This window comes from Cervus canadensis, chromosome 2 (genome assembly GCF_019320065.1).
Source record: "Cervus canadensis isolate Bull #8, Minnesota chromosome 2, ASM1932006v1, whole genome shotgun sequence".
NCBI classification, from domain to species: Eukaryota; Metazoa; Chordata; class Mammalia; order Artiodactyla; family Cervidae; genus Cervus; species Cervus canadensis.
Window position 1 is genome coordinate 3,107,275 of NC_057387.1, and position 16,641 is coordinate 3,123,915.

A 16,641-nucleotide genomic window follows, 5' to 3' on the forward strand; every position below is an offset into this window, starting at 1 on the left:
ATGGTTAGATGGCATCACCAATTCAATAGACATGAACTTGGGCAAACTCTGGGAGATGGTGAGGGGCAGGGAGGCCTGGCGTGCCATAGCCTATTGGGTCGCAAAGAGTCGGACCTGACTTGGCGACTGAATACACACAAACAATTTGTAATTAGCCTATCAGTTATCTATTTGTTGTCTACTGCTACACGGCAAATTATTCTCAAACATAATGGTGTAAAACAGCAATACATATTTATTATTTTACACAGTTTTTGCAAATGGATTAGCTGAGCGGTTCTGGCTCAGGAACTCTCATGAGATTGCAGTCAAGACGTCAGCTGAGTCTGCAGTCATCTGAAGGCTTGACTGGAGTTCAAAAATCTGCTTTCAAATGGCACACTCACATGGCTAGGTAGTTGGTGCCTCAACCCCTCTTCCTATGGGATTCTCCATAGATCTGCTTGAGTGTCCTCCCAGCATGGCTGCTAGCTTCTCTCAGAACAAGGATCCAAGAGGGTATGGCAGAAGCAGCAGTGTCTTTTATGACCTTGTGTAGCAAGTCACACATCAATTATGCTTTATTTTATTGGCCACACTGATCAACCCTGATGCCACACAGGAAAGTGCTACACAAGTGTGTGAATACCAGGATGTGGGGATCACTGTCAGTTATCTTGGAGGCTGAATACTACAAGGTAATAATACATATACTGCAAATAAATCATTTAAAAAGAAAGAATTGGATTAAATAACTTTGTATTCTAGAATCAACATCTGACTACTACTGTTATTTAAAAAATTCCAAATGAGTGAAGCCAGTTATAAATGTGAGCTCTTTTAGGGAGAAAAGTTTATGATTAACATCTAGATGGTTTATTAGCCCAGGGTTATGGAAGACCATCTAATAATCAGCTTAATTCAATGCTTTGCCACTGTGAGCATAGAGCCCTTGAGCCTTGGTACTCTCTCCAGATCCTCTGCTATACAGGCCTTCGACAACTGCCCATACCAGCTCTTATCTCCATGAGGCTACTCAGCTCACTTGTCTTGAGCCATGGTTTCCAGGCACTTCCTCCAACAATGTTCACTAAGGTCATACCCTATACTCTTAAGGGCAATTCTCAGACCACTGGCTGTTAACCCATCCTCCCTTTTTATTCAAGAAACATATTGGAATACCAGTGAGTGAGAGAAGGGTCACTGTATGGAGAAACTCAGTTTTATTCATATTTATATAACTAGGTAAAGCACACATATCAATAGGCAAGACACTTGCAAACTACAGGACATTACCTATTACTAGTAATAAACACCTGGCAAGATTCTGGCATCTTCACCTTGAGATGGAGGGCCTCAGTGAGGAGACTAACTTAGTGAATCTAAGTTTGAAAGCTGAGCTGGTCAATTAGTTCTTCCTTGTTTCATGCTGGGCTTGCAAATATATGCCACTAATGGGATTCCCCAGGTGGCACAGTGGTAAAGAACCTGCCTGCCAGTGCAGGAGACACAAGAGATGTGAGTTTAATCCCTGGGTCAGGAAGATCCCCTGAAGTAGGAAATGGCAACCCACTCTAGTATTCTTACCTGACAGAGGAACCTGGTGGGTTGCAGTCCATGGGGGTTGCAAAAGTTGGATACTGAGTGACTGAGCACATACACTATTGTAAGATAAACCTGGGAAGAGTATCTGTGTGATTGGCTCCTGTCCTTTTCGACAGATTTGGCTGCCCCCAGCAAATAGAATGGAGAAGGCAAGGCACCCCATTCCAGTACTCTTTTGCCTGGAAAATCCCGTGGACGGAGGAGCCTAGTAGGCTTCAGTCCATGGGGTCGCTAAGAGTCGGACACGACTAAAGCGACTTAGCAGCAGCAGTAAATACAATGTCTGACATCTTTAAAGTCCAGCTGTAGAGATTGGCTTTCCACCTTCACAATTCTTTTCAGATAGTCTCCTGTTTTCCCGTTTCAGCTCTCTATTTTTCTTCTCATATCCCTTGTTCTCCATCCAACCCTTTTTCTTTATATCTTGGCTCTGCTATGCACCAGGCGTCTGTGCTCCAATGATTGATGTAGACATGTTTGTTGAATTCACTCTCTGGATCTGAGCAGTCTTGGCTGAGCTGTGCTGAAACACTGCTGTCCTCTCACTACCCCTTGGGACGAGGCTCTCCCTGCAGTCCAGTGCCTGTGGTAGGGATCACACAACTATTGTTGCACACTGGAGGAAATCATCACTCCCCCCTGGAGGGAAATAAGTCAATGACCATTAGGTGGGACCATTCTTGTAATTTCAATTCATAATGATAAAAGTTAACATTTGTCCCTTAGGCATTTTTTATTCCTTTCTTAATAAATGAGAGTATGTGGTAAATTTTCTTTTCTCCCATTTAACAAATGAGAAAACAAAGACTGAGGGAAGGAAGGCCACACTGTCACTGAGATATGGGGACAGGACTGGAGAGTCAGTCTTTTCACCTTTGGTCTGAATGGTTTTCATTCCATGTCAGAATGGAGAGTGTACAGATTAAGTTAGTAGATTATTTGATGTGAGTAAGCATAAATCTTTAAAGAAAAACTAGACTTTATTTTTTTTTAAAGACAAAATGCAGTGACTCTCACCGTAATTATCTAATACGTCTTCAAGTGTTAGAAAATTAAATACAACTTAGCAAGTTGGATAGTGGCAAAAGGTATTTAGAAAGGGTATTTAGAAATACAGGGTATTTAGAAACAACTGTCTCTTAATGTGTATTTTAAAGTATAGATAGTGATGATGTAAACTGCTAAGAGTGTTTTCATTCTTGAGGTATTTATTGCAAACCTACTGTGGGCAAGTGAGACATGTGAGACCTTGACATGTGAGACCCTGTAGCACCCACAGTTTGTAGAACAGTGCAGCCTGAAGTATCCTTTGAAGACTCCTCCAGGAAATGCCCTGGGAAACAAATTGTATCTAATGTGGAGATGTCATGGAGAACATCATGGGCCACATCATGCTGTTGTTCAGTCACTCAGTTATGTCTGACTCTTTCCAATCCCATGGACTGCAGCACGCCAGGCTTTCCTGTCCATCACCATCTCCTGGAGTTTGCTCAAACTCATGTCCATTGAGTTGGTGATGCTATCTAAGCATCTCATCCTCTGTCATCCCCTTCTCCTCCTGCCTTCTGTCTTTCCCAGAATCAAGGTCTTGTTCAATGAGTTGGCTCTTCACATCAGGTGGCCAAAGTATTGGTGCTTCAGCTTCAGCACAATCCTTCCAGTGAATATTCAAGGTTGGTTTCTTTTAGGAATGACTGGTTTGATTTCCTTGCAGTTGAAGAGACTCTCAAGAGTGTTTTCCAGCACCACCAGTTTGAAAGCATTAATTCCTTAGTGCTCAGCTTTCTTTATGGTCCAGCTCTCACATCCCTACATGACTACTGGGAAAACCATAGCTTTGAGTAGAGAGACCTTTGATGGCAAAGTGATGTCTCTGCTTTTTAATATGCTGTCTAGGTTTGTCATAGCTTTTCTTCCAAGGAGCAAACTTCTCTTAATTTCATGGCTACAGTCGCTGTCTGCAGTGATTTTGGAGCCCCCCAAAATAAAGTCTTTCACTGTTTCTATTGTTTTCCCATCTCTTTGCCTTGAAGTGATGGGATCGGATGCCATGGTCTTATGTTTTTGAATGTTGAGTTTTAAGCCAGCTTTTTCACTCTCCTCTTTCACTTTCATCAAGAGGCTCTTTAGCTCCTCTTCTCTTTCTGCCATAAGGGTGGTGTCATTTGCATATCTGAGGTTATTGATATTTCTCCCCGCCATGTTGATTCCAGCCTGTGAGTCATCCAGCCTGGCATTTCGCATGATGTACTCTGCATAGAAGTGAAAGTAACAAGGTGACAATATACAACCTTGACACACTCCTTTCCCAATTTTGAGCCAGTCTGTTGTTCCGCGTTCAGTTCTAACTGTTGCTTCTTGACCTGCATACAGGTTTCTCAAGAGGCAGGTAAGATGGTCCAGTATTCCCATCTCTTGAAGAATTTTCCACAGTTTGTTGTGATCCACACAGTCAAAGGCTTTAGCATAGTCAAGGAAGCAGGAGTAGTTGTTTTTCTGCAATTTTCTTGCTTTTTCTATGATCCAACAGATGTTGGCAATTTGATCTCTGGTTCCTCTGCCTTTTCTAAATTCAGTTTGTACATCTGGAAGTTTTCAGTTCAAGTACTGTTGAAGCCTAGCTTGGAGGATTTTGGGCATGGTCTTGCTACCAAAAGCAGATTGATTATATTCTTTGCAGCCAAAGTTGGAGAAGCTCTATACAGTCAGCAAAAGTAAGACCTGGAGGTGACTGTGGCTCAGATCATGAACTCCTTATTGCAAAATTCAGACACCGTTAGACCCCTTTTTAATGATAGAAATAGCTTTTAGATTTCAGTGTGTTGAAGAACTTCTCAGAAACTATACATCTCAGAGCCTGTATTATTTTCTTCTTTGTCATTCTTCTATGGTTTACATTTCTTTTTTAAATTTATTTTTAATTGGAGGATAATTGCTTTATAGCCTTGTGTTAGTTTATGCCTTACATCAACGTGAATCAGCCATTTCTGTGTATGGTCTTTACCCTAAAAAGGAAAGGGTTCTTTTATCTTGCAGAGTAAGATTAAAGTAAAGTATAAGTAAAATTCTGTATTTTACAGAATTGCTCTGTTTTTATTTCATCTTTCTTTTGATTTTCCTCATTTACATGAATGTATTCTGTGTTGTACTTATTCCTGAAGTGACCTTGAAGTGAACAGAATGCACCTATAAATTAACTTGAGGAGATATAACTTTACCAACATCTACAAAGGAAGTTTTAACAAATGGATGCAATTTAGTTTTCATTTAATGATACTCATTTACTTGGAAAAAATGTGTTATTAATAAAAGAGCAAGTATAAATAGAGAAAAAGAAGAGGATCTAGTCCTGGTTGATCATTTCCCACAGGCTACGTTTCCAGTCAATTGCCCAGAAAAGCTCCAGTGAAAAAACTGTGATTCAAAAAAAAAAAAAAAAAAAACTGTGATTCTGCTCCTGGAAGCCTGTCAGTGCTGAGGAATTGTCGTGGCTTCCCGTAAGCATGACTGGTTTGATTGATCTCTTGAGATTGCTCAGTATAACTAATGCTTTTATTGAGCATTTTTTCAGATTGGACGAGTATGTGGAGAAGAAGAGAAGGTTCTATCAAGAGTTTTCTCTAGAGGTTGAATAGCATAGACCCATGATTCTCAATGGGTGGTCCAATACCATCACTCTCATCTGGGAATGTGCTAGAAATGTAAGTCCTCTGGCCCCACACAGAACTATTTAATCAGAAACTCTGGGAGTGTGGCCCAGCAGTCTGTGTCTCCACAGGACCTCTAGATGGTTCTTCATGGTCAGGTATGAAGAGGTTTGTAGAGGTAAAGAGCATGAGCTCTGGAGTCAGACTTCCTCCGCTAGAATCCTGACACTCTCACTTACTATAGCTGTGTAGCTCTGGGCCAGTTGCCTGATCTCTCTATGCGTTGGTTTCCCCATCTGTAAAATGGACACAATTATAGTACTACCTTTTTAAAATTGTTTGAAGGTTGATATTAATGTTGACACTTAGAATAGTACCTGGCACATAATAAAAGCTCAGTAAATATTAGCGTATTGTCAGGAGACAGGTTTTCATGGAAAAATAGGGGGGTTTCTCTCTCCTGCCTCTTTTTCCATAAAAACCTCATGCATCTTTCTAGTGCAGGCATCCCTGAGGAGCAGCTATAGGCCAGAGTTGCTGGGATAGGGCAGAACAGAAGATATGTTCAAGGCCCCATCTACACATATCATACTTGTCGCCTTAGAGATAACCCTGAGTTATGGATGACTTAGCTGTCCTCCTTAACATTGGTAAGATCCATCCCTGACCCAGGCGGCAGGAATTTGATTCCTCAGTTAGCTTTTGGGAGACACCACAAGTGTCTAGGGGAACACAGAAATACTGTGAAGCTCATATAACAATCTCAAAATAATGTAAAATTAGCTTTAAATGTTTAAAAACAAATTTTAGCTTTACAGGATTCTCTAAAGTTATGCATGTGGGGGAAGAGTCCAGATAGAACCAAATGGCTATTTCATACTCTTAGTCACTCAGTTGTGTCTGACTCTTTGCAGACCATGGACATGAGCTCACCAGGCTCCTCAGTCCATGGAATTCTCCAGACAAGAATACTGGAGCTGGGTTACCATTCCCTTCTCCAGGGGATCTTCCAGACCCAGGGCTTGAACCTGGGTCTCCTGCATTACAGGCAGATTCTTTACCATCTGAGCCACCAGGGAAGCCCTTAACCCCCTCCCAAATTTGGGGGTGACTGTTACAACATTGAAATGGATTCTTTCCCCCAAGAAAGAATTCTTTCCCCCTCACACTCATCAACACAGCCTCAGGACTCAGTTTCCAGTTCAGGTGGGCAACTGAGATTCCCCTTCTTCCAAAGTCAGAAACTTGCCCAAGATGAAATGCAGCTTGACTGAATTAAACGGTTGTCAATAAGATGAAAAACACCAGATCAACTGGGGTTTTTTCCTTCTGGCAGCCCCAACAGCCAAGCTGGCTCATTGGTATGGCTGACCCACTCCATCATGCAAAAGCAGTTGCTGACATGACCAGAAAAAAAGTGATTTGTTTGGGGAAAATAGTTGGAATTGGAACAAGCTGGGATTACGCTCAGGAGCACCGAGGTCCCTGCTCTGTCATAGCAGCCTCAGGGATCAGGCAGCTTTCTTTCTTGTTCCTTGTTGCGAGGATAGAAGGAAAAGATGCAGCCATCCCAGGTAGAGTCAAGGCCTTTGGAGCCAATTTGTATTATTGGATGAATATGGAGAGTAATCTGAAATGTGCAAACCAGTATTGCAGAGACAAACCTGAAATTTTAACATGCCTCTCTTTTTCTAATGTGCAAAGCCTGAGAAATTTTAGAGGCCAAAGAGAATGAATTTTAAAGCTCTGTCCTTTGTCCAATAGTCCAGGTGGGAGCATGTACCTTGGGGGAGACAGCTGAGCATCCTCCACGTGTTCCTTCTGCAAGGATAAGTGCTTTTCTTAACTCAGTGCGTTTTTCTCCCAGCCCATCCCTCCCACCTCACCATCTCTTCTCATTGAAGTTCCCAGTAAATTAGCCTGTTGCTTTGACAACAGTTGGGACGCGAAGGTGGGGGAGGGCAAAGTGAAGGACTGGAAAATACCGCATCACTCTAGGGCAGGCCTGCTGCTGAGACCCAGACAGGATCACAGCCAGGAGACGTTAGCCTGAGGACTGCAGTCAGCAACCGAGGGTGATTTGCCCTGAGCTGGAGGGGCTTTTCTTATTCCTTCACCTGCCCCTTGCAAGCTGCTAGGACTCTACAAATAATGGATGGATCTCAGGGGATTGAGCTGGTGCCTTGCCAAGAGAAAAGCATATTGATGGCAACAGGTTGAAACCTCGAGTCATGGCAAAATTTATGATAGGGGCTTATCAGCCTGAAAGCAACAGAGTCGGGGAGGCCCAGGCGGTGTCTCTCCCCTCTGGAATGTTCTGCTTGATCCTTTTGCTACATGAAAAATGAAGTGTGGTGGACTAGAGGGGAGAGACCTTGTTATGCTTGGATGATCACACAGACTTGGATATGGAGCCTGGTTTCAGAGCCTAAGAAATACCCAGGCAATACCAGCTGAAGGGTGTAGAGATAAATAATGGGCAACTCCCATAAAAGGGTCAAACATCTGACTTCAGATAACATGTTTCCTTTCTGAGTTGAATTGCCTAGAGTTGAATGAGGGTAAGATTTGCATTCACTTATCTCTCCTTAACTCAGCTCATAACTTTCCCTGTTTTCTCCCCAGGGTGTATTAAAAACAGAGCTGCTTCCCATGAATGTGATGGTTCCATTCAGAACTCTTTTACGACTTCGTCTTTTCTCTCTCATCTTGACGGGAAAAATATCTTCCATGGTTTCAAGGTCAATTGCAAGCTATCTGGGTTTGGAAGTGAAATGAGACCCTTAGAAAGCTTGTCCCTCTCTCCATACATATTTTGCTTTTGTTTTGTGAGATTCGGTCATTCTCCAGCCTGTGGTCAGAGGTCAGGCAGTTGTAAATTGGCACAGGGAATTTCATTCAGGCAGTTACTTTCTATTTCTCACTCTTTCTTTTTTTATGCTACAGAAAGGATTTTAAAAAGTTGTTTGCGTTTGCTTTGTGTTTTGGTTTTGTGGCTGTTCAGAGCTAGGCTTCTGACCTGAGAGAGTATCTGGAAGTGAATGTGTAAATAGCAGTGACCTGTATGCCTGGCCCATCACCCTGCTTTTTTCATTTTCAGGTTCAGCAGCTGGAGTCTCTTAACTCCTCAGGGGCAGAGGAGTTACCTTAAGCTTTTTTTTTTTTTTCAATTATTTTTATTAGTTGGAGGCTAATTACTTCGCAACATTGCAGTGGGTTTTGTCATACATCGACATGAATCAGCCATGGAGTTACATGTATTCCCCAGGCTGATTTTATTCCAGTCCTGACTTGGAATCCAGTGTCCCTTGTCTGATCACATTCTGACCTACGCTCTCGGTACCAAACGGGCCCTAATAATCTGCTTCCTGTTTGTTCTCTCTGCAGCACTGGTTCTGCTGGTCATTGCCTGTCCCTCCTTCGGTTTCCAGGCAACCATTGTTTCCTGGTTCTCTCCCCACTTCTCCTGGAGTCTTCACAGCCTCCTTGCCAGGCTCTCCTCTGCTTTCCCCTGAAATGTTGACTTTTCTTAGGATTCTATCACTTGTTTTGTTCTCTTTTCTGGATAATCTTATTTACACCTGTGACCTTAAGCACCAAGTCTAGGCCATGACCTCCCAACCATTGCTACTAAGCTCCAGACAAGTTTCTAGGACTCTCTGGCCATATCTCCTTGTATGCTCCCTGGGAGCTGAAACTTAACACAGTCTGAAAGAACTCATTACCCTCCCCCTCAAAGAAGATCCTGTAGTCTTGCTTTTGATTGGTAGATTACCATCCATCTTATTCCTTGGGTGAAAGTGAAAGTGAAGTTGCTCAGCCGCGTCTGACTCTTTGCGACCCCATGGACTGTAGCCCACCAGGCTCCTCAGTCCATGGAATTTTCCAGGCAAGAGTACTGGAGTGGGTTACCATTTCCTTCTCCAGGGGATCTTCCCAACCCAGGGATTGAACCTGGGTCTCCCCCACTGCAGGCAGACGCTTTACCGTCTGAGCCACCAGAACATCTCAGAGTCATCTTTGACTATTTCTTTTCCCACATGCACCATATCCAATCAATCACAGGTTCTTATATCTTCACTGCAAAATTTTTTCTTGAATCCTGCTTTTCATTTCCATTTTCCACATTCACTGCTGCTACTTTGGTCTAAATTCTTACCTGTAAAGTACTATAATTCTCAAACAAGCGTAAGTTCTACAAATGTTAGTTGAAAAAATGAATAAGTGAATAAAGGGTCGGTTTTCATTCCAATCCCAAAGAAAGGCAATGCCAAAGAACGCTCAAATTACTGCACAATTGCACTCATCTCACATGCTAGTAAAGCTGAAAATTCTCCAAGCCAGGCTTCAGCAATATGTGAACTGTGAACTTACAGATGTTCAAGCTGGATTTAGAAAAGGCAGAGGAACCAGACATCAAATTGCCAACATCTGCTGGATCACTGAAAAAGCAAGAGAGTTCCAGAAAAAATATCTATTTCTGCTTTATTGACTATGCCAAAGCCTTTGACTGTGTGGATCACAATAAACTGTGGAAAATTCTGGAAGAGATGGGAATACCAGACCACCTGACCTGCCTCTCGAGAAACATGTATGCAGGTCAGGAAGCAACAGTTAGAACTGGACAGGGAATAACAGACTGGTTCCAAATAGGAAGAGGAGTAAGTCAAGGCTGTATATTGTCACCCTGCTTATTTAACTTATATGCAGAGTACATCATGAGAAATGCTGGGCTGGAGGAAGCACAAGCTGGAATCAAGATTGCCGGGAGAAATATCAATAACCTCAGATATGCAGATGACACCACCCTTATGGCAGAAAGTGAACAGGAACTAAAAAGCCTCTTGATGAAAGTGAAAGAGGAGAGTGAAAAAGTTGGCTTAAGCTCAACATTCAGAAAACTAAGATCATGGCATCCGGTCCCATCACTTCATGGCAAATAGATGGGGAAACAGTGGAAACAGTGTCAGACTTTATTTTGGGTGGCTCCAAAATCACTGCAGATGGTGGTTGCAGCCATGAAATTAAAAGATGCTTACTCCTTGGAAGGAAAGTTATGACCAACTTAGACAGCATATTAAAAAGCAAAGACATTACTTTGCTGACAAAGGTCCGTCCAGTCAAGGCTATGGTTTTTCCAGTAGTCATGTATGGATGTGAGAGTTGGACTATAAAGAAAGCTGAGCACTGAAGAATTGATGCTTTTGAACTGTGGTGTTGGAGAAGACTCTTGAGAGTCCCTTGGACTGCAAGGAGATCCAACCAGTCCATCCTAAAGGAGATCAGTCCTGGGTGTTCATTGGAAGGTCTGATGTTGAAGCTGAAACTCCAATACTTTGGCCACCTGATGAGAAGAGCTGACTCATTTGAAAAGACCCTGATGCTGAGAAAGATTGAGGGCAGGAGAAGAAGGGGATGACAGAGGATGAGATGGTTGGATGGCATCACCGACTCAATAGACATGAGTTTGGGTGTGCTCCGGGAGCTGGTGTTGGATAGGGAGGCCTGGCGTGCTGCAGCTCATGGGGGTCACAAAGAGTCAGACATGACTGAGCAACTGAACTGAACTGAACTGAACTTTCTAAATCCAGACAGACAATTGTTAGGGTTAAATGAGACACTTTATGGAAAGCACACTAAGGACAGTGACCAGCAGCTAGTAGGAGCTCAGTAGATATGAGTAATTATATGTAAGAAATACTTGAAAGCATGGACTATGAACCCAGCCTGCTTGTGTTCAAATCCCAGTTCCGTTTCTTTTGTATATGACCTGTGTCTCCATTCTTTCATTTGTAAAATGTGGATGATTGCAATAACGGTGTTGTGAGGATTGAATGATTTAATTTACGTAAAGCTTTTAGTGAGCAGGCACGCATGCGCACACACACACACACACAGCTTTTAGAACAGTGTCCAGCCTATGATAAAGCCCAATATGTTAGTTGTTACTATTATTGTTTTTATTAGTTTCCTGCCTTTTGTCTTTCACAGGTCAACATGTTGGGTTTTATTAAAGGAAACATGCATTATATGTTTCCTCATGTATGGCACCCTAAAATTACATAGAGGAAAAATCATCACCTCATTTTCATCCAGTAAAAATCATATCCATCTGCTATGAAATTTATAAATGTTGACTCACAGTCTTTTGTAGCATTTTATTATATCTCTTTAGGGTAACCCACAGTCCTGGTTGGCCTGGGACTGAGGGGCTTTCCAGAATGGGGGACTTTTTAGTAGGATAAACTAGGGCAGTTGGCCATGCTGTTCTTTGTTTCGAATTGAGTTCCTTTTCTACAGATCAGCTTCCAAACGTGATTCCCCAAGTATATATCAGAAATGAAAACAAAATGCATAAATCAAGGTGACAGACCTGAATGTAAGGTTGGGAATATGACAGGGAAGCCCTCACATACCATCTTCTCTTCTTATTCATCAAAATGTGCACATCCTGGGCATTTCCGGGACACATGAAGGTCCTTTCTTACTGGAGAGAAGGATGTATTCTGATTTCTGGCTTTGTTCTTAAACATTGCAGCTGTCTTCAGCTTAGGCCCTGTAAAGAGGATCAAACCAAAATCCTGTTCTCATCCCCCAAGCCTTCTCCTCTCCAGAAGGACTTAGAGGCCAGGAGGCCCTGGTGGCAGCTGACCAGATCTGAGCACAGCCATTGCACTAACTCCCAGTTTGCAGAGAAGTAAAAGGCGCTGTTACTCTCCACCAAGTTTTTTTTTCTGGTCAAAGGTGTCAACTTTGTTTGATGTGTGACTATTTCGCTTTTATTCATTCAGTCCTTTACTCTATCAAACACATATGTGTTTAATATATGTGTTAAATACCATCTATAAAAAAGTACTAATACATATACACATAGCCACTCTTTTTTAGATTATTTTCACATATCGGCCATTAGGGGGTATTGAGTAGAGTTCCCCGTTCTATATAGTAGATCCTTATTAATTATCTATTTTATATATAGTAGTGTGTGTATGTCAATTCCAATATGTATATATACAGCAGATTTACCTTGATGTATACCTGAAGCCAACACAACATTGTAAATCAACCACACTCCAGGAAAATTAAAAAAAAAAAAAAGATGTTTTGGGAGGACTATGGAAGAGGCAGTTTTAATGTGGATGTTGAATTCAGAGAAATAGAGGAAAGCAATAGAATGGGAGAGACTAGAGATCTCCTCTGGAGAAGGAAATAGCAATCCACTCCATTGTTCTTGCCTGGAGAATCCCAGGGATGGGGGACCCTGGTGGGCTTCCATCTATGGGATCGCACAGAGTTGGACACGACTAAAGCGACTTAGCAGCAGCAGCAGAGATCTCTTCAAGAAAATTAGAGATACCGAGGGAATATTTCATGCAAAGATAGGCACAATAAAGGACAGGAATGGTATGGACCTAACAGAAGCAGAAGATATTAAGAAGAGGCGGCAAGAATACATAGAAGACATATACAAAAAAGATATTAATGACCTGGATAACCATGATGATCACTCACCTAGAGCCAGACATACTGGAGTGTGAAGTCAAATGGGCCTTAGGAATCATCACTATGAACAAAGCTAGTGGAGGTGATGAATTTCCAGCTGAGCTATTTCCAATCCTAAAAGATAATGCTGTTAAAGTGCTGCACTCAATATGCCAGCAAATTTGGAAAACCCAGCAGTGGCCACAGGACTGGAAAAGGTCAGTTTTCATTCCAATCACACAAAAGGGCAATGCCAAAGAATTTTCAAACTACCACACAATTGCATTCATTTCACATGCTTCAAGACCATGCTCAAAATCCTCCAAGCTAGGCTTCAACAGTACATGAATTGAAAACTTCCAGATGTACAAGCTGAATTTAGAAAAGGCAGAGGAACCAGAGATCAAATTACCAACATCCGTTTGATCATAGAAAAAGCAAGAAAATTGCAGAAAAACAACTACTTCTGCTTCATTGGCTATGCCAAAGCCTTTAACTGTGTGGATCACAACAAACTGGAAACTTCTTCAAGAGATGGGAATACCAGACCTGCCTTCTGAGAAACCTGTATGCAGGTCAAGAATCAACAGAACCAGACATGGAACAACAGATTGGTTCAACATTGGGAAAGGAGTGTGTCAAAGCTGTATATTATCACCATGTTTATTTAACTAATCTGCAGAGTACATCATGCGAAATGCCAGGCTGGATGAAGCACAAGCTGGAATCAAGATTGCTGGGAGAAATAGCAATAACCTCAGATATGCGGATGACACCACCTTTATGGCAGAAAGAGAAGAGGAACTGAAGAGCCTCTTGATGAAAAGTTTAAGAGGAGAGTGAGAAGGCTAGCTTAAAGCTCAACATTCAAAAAACTAAGATCATGCCATCCAATCCCATCATTTCATAGCATATAAATGAGGAAACAATAGAAACAGTGAAAGATTTTATTTTCTAGGGCTCCAAAATCACTGCTGAGGGTGGCCACAGCCATAAAAATCAAAAGACGCTTGCCCCTTGAAAGAAAATCTATGACAAACCTGGACAGTATATTAAAAAATGGAGACATCACTTTGTCAACAAAGGTCCATATAGTCAGTGAAAGTGAAAGTCCCTCAGTCGTGTCTGACTCTTTGCGACCCTATGGACTATACAGTCCATGGAATTTTCTAGGCCAGAATACTGGAGTGGGTAGCCTTTCCCTTCTCCAGGGGATCTTCCCAACCCAGGGATTGAACACAGGTCTGCCACATTTCAGGCAGATTCTTTACCAGCTGAGTAAACATGGGAAACCCCTCCTGTAGTCAAAGCTATGGTTTTTCCAGTAGTCTTATATGGATGTGTGTTGGACCATAAAAAAGGCTAAGTGCTGAAGAATTGATGCTTTCTAACTGTGGTGTTGGAGAAGACTCTTGAGAGTCCCTTGGACTGCAAGGAGATCAAACCAGTCAATTCTAAAAAAAATCAACTCAGTGTTCATTGGAAGGACTGATGCTGAAGCTGAAGCTCCAATACTTTGGCCACCTGATGTGAAGAGCCAACTCAGTGGAAAAGACCCTGATGCTGAGAGGGATAGAAGGCAGAAGGAGAAGGGGGTAACTAAGGAAGAGATGTTGGATGGCAGCACCAACTCAATGGACATGAGTTTGACCTAGCTCCAGGAGATAGTGAAGGACAAGGATGCCTGGCGTGCTGCAGTCCATGGAAACACAAAGAGTTGGACTCAACAGAGCAACTGAACAACAAAAATTTTAAGAAGTACTAATGATGGGTACCAACACTAAGATGTGTGATGAAGTTACAACCCTCACCCATGTGAATTTCTTCTCATTCATCCTCACCAAGGCCTTATTCCAAGATGGGAACCATCTGAAGGAATCACAAGATGTGGGTTGTATGTGTTAAAGATTATGGGATCCATGCAGGCTACAGTATTGGGAAAATGTGTTTCTGGCTCTTGAACCTATCATATTTACTTTGTTGCCTCTACCCTGCTGAAAATAGCAATGAGTTAAAGACTAAGAGGTAGACCTTAGAAAGTCAGAAACCTACTTTAAATGGCTCAAGTTCCCCTTTAAGAGGGGAAGATAATGACTGTGAGTTCTCGCTGTGTCCCCATTAAATTGTGAATGGCTTTTCCCTGCTCCACTCCTTAGGCCCTTCCTCCTATGTCTTTAAACTTCAGTCTGTCTCTTCCTCCATTGGCACCAGATGTATCTTCATAAAAAATAAATTCACATTATCTCCCACCCACGTCTGTTGGTTCTGGAGGTCTGTAAGAGCAGCTCCAAATCCTTGGCTTGCTCTTCTAGGTCTTTCACAGCCTGACCCCCAGCTACTCTCCAGCTCCCTCTCCTCACACTTCCTGGGTGACCTCTGCTTCAGTAATCCAGCGCTCACCACCATTTCTCCAAGACCACCATGACCTTTGGATTAGTCTTCATGAGCTGCTGTAATAAAATACCATAGGCTTGGAAGTCCAAGATCAAGGTGCAAGTATTCATTTCTTGGTGAGAGCTCTCCTCCTGGATTGCAGGTGTCCGCCTCCTCCTTGTATCTCTGATATCGCTTCCTCTTCCTAGAAGGGCACTAGTTCCATGGGAGGGCACGGGGGTCCACCCTCATGATCACAACTAAGCTTGTAAGAGACTGCTTCCTCTTGGAAACCATCTTTGGCTCCCCTCTGGGTGCCTTTGTCTAGGCCTTAAAGAAGTTGGCACTTGGTATGAGAATGCAGTTACGTGTCCATCTCTCCCTGGAGTCTCGAGGGACTGGACTCCGGTGTCTTCTTTGAAGCCCCTGTGTCTAGTACAGGTGCAGTGTAGGCTATTGAATGACTGAATAACACAGCAACAAAGTCACAGCTACTACAAGTGAAAATCAACATTTACGCTTTATTGGGAGCATTTATTCTGTGCTGAGATGCTCTCCTAAATGCTCCACAGTCCTCGTCAATCTTCATTCTCATCTCAGTCCTTTCAGGAAAGTGAATTTACTATCCCCATTTTACAAGGAATATAAGTGTTAATTTGGTCAAGAACTGGAGTTCTTTACTCTGCCTAGGCGGCAAGAGCTTATGAGGCTCAGACATATCATCAACTGGATGCTTTTATTTAAAGCTTTAAAATACTTAAGTATAACCTTTATCAATCTATTCTAACATGTTGGAAATTCTCATGCATTAAGAATGAATATGCTGGAGAGAGAGTGTGGAGCAGTGTGGTGCTTGTGAGTGTCCAGCATGCGTACCGGGGCCAGGGCCAGAAGGTGCAGAAGGCGATGGTGCAGCCCATCAATCTCATCTTCAGATACTTGCAAAATAGATCTCGGATTCAGGTGTGGCTTGAATGAGCAAGTGAATATGCGGATAGAAGGCTGTATCATTGGTTTTGATGAGTATATGAACCTCGTATTAGATGATGCAGAAGAGATTCATTCTAAAACAAAGTCAAAAAAACAACTGGGTCGGATCATGCTAAAAGGAGATAACATTACTCTGCTCCAAAGTGTCTCCAACTAGAAGTGATAGATGAAGTGAGAAATTGTTTGGCAATACCGTTGGGTTTTTTAGGTGTCTTTTGTTAGAGATGTAGTTCTAAAACTTGTATTCATATTGTTCTGCTCACCCTTATGTTATTACCAGATGACAATAAATGCTGTGGGACTGTTTTTATTTAAAAAAAAAAAAAAAAAGAATGAATATGCTGACCACAAGTTCAGTGTAACCCCTAAGGCAACCTCCAAAAAAGAGCTATTACTTAGCATTTTCTTAACCTGATGTCCTTTTTTGTTTGTATCAAAGTTGTAAAACTTTCTTTCACAAGATTCTCAGCTAGGTTGTTTAACAGAGCAACTCAGCCTTACCCTAGAAAGTATGACTCAGGCTTAGGTGCCATTCAAAGCTGTGTTTCCTACTTGTTTCCCAGGC

At 42.2% G+C, this 16,641-nt stretch overlaps 1 pseudogene; it reads left to right on the top strand.

Annotated features, from left to right (window-relative positions):
* Window positions 1–1,325: 1,325 nt before the first annotated feature.
* LOC122437381 lies at window positions 1,326–16,386 on the top strand (annotated as a pseudogene).
* The last annotated feature ends 255 nt before the right edge of the window (window positions 16,387–16,641 follow it).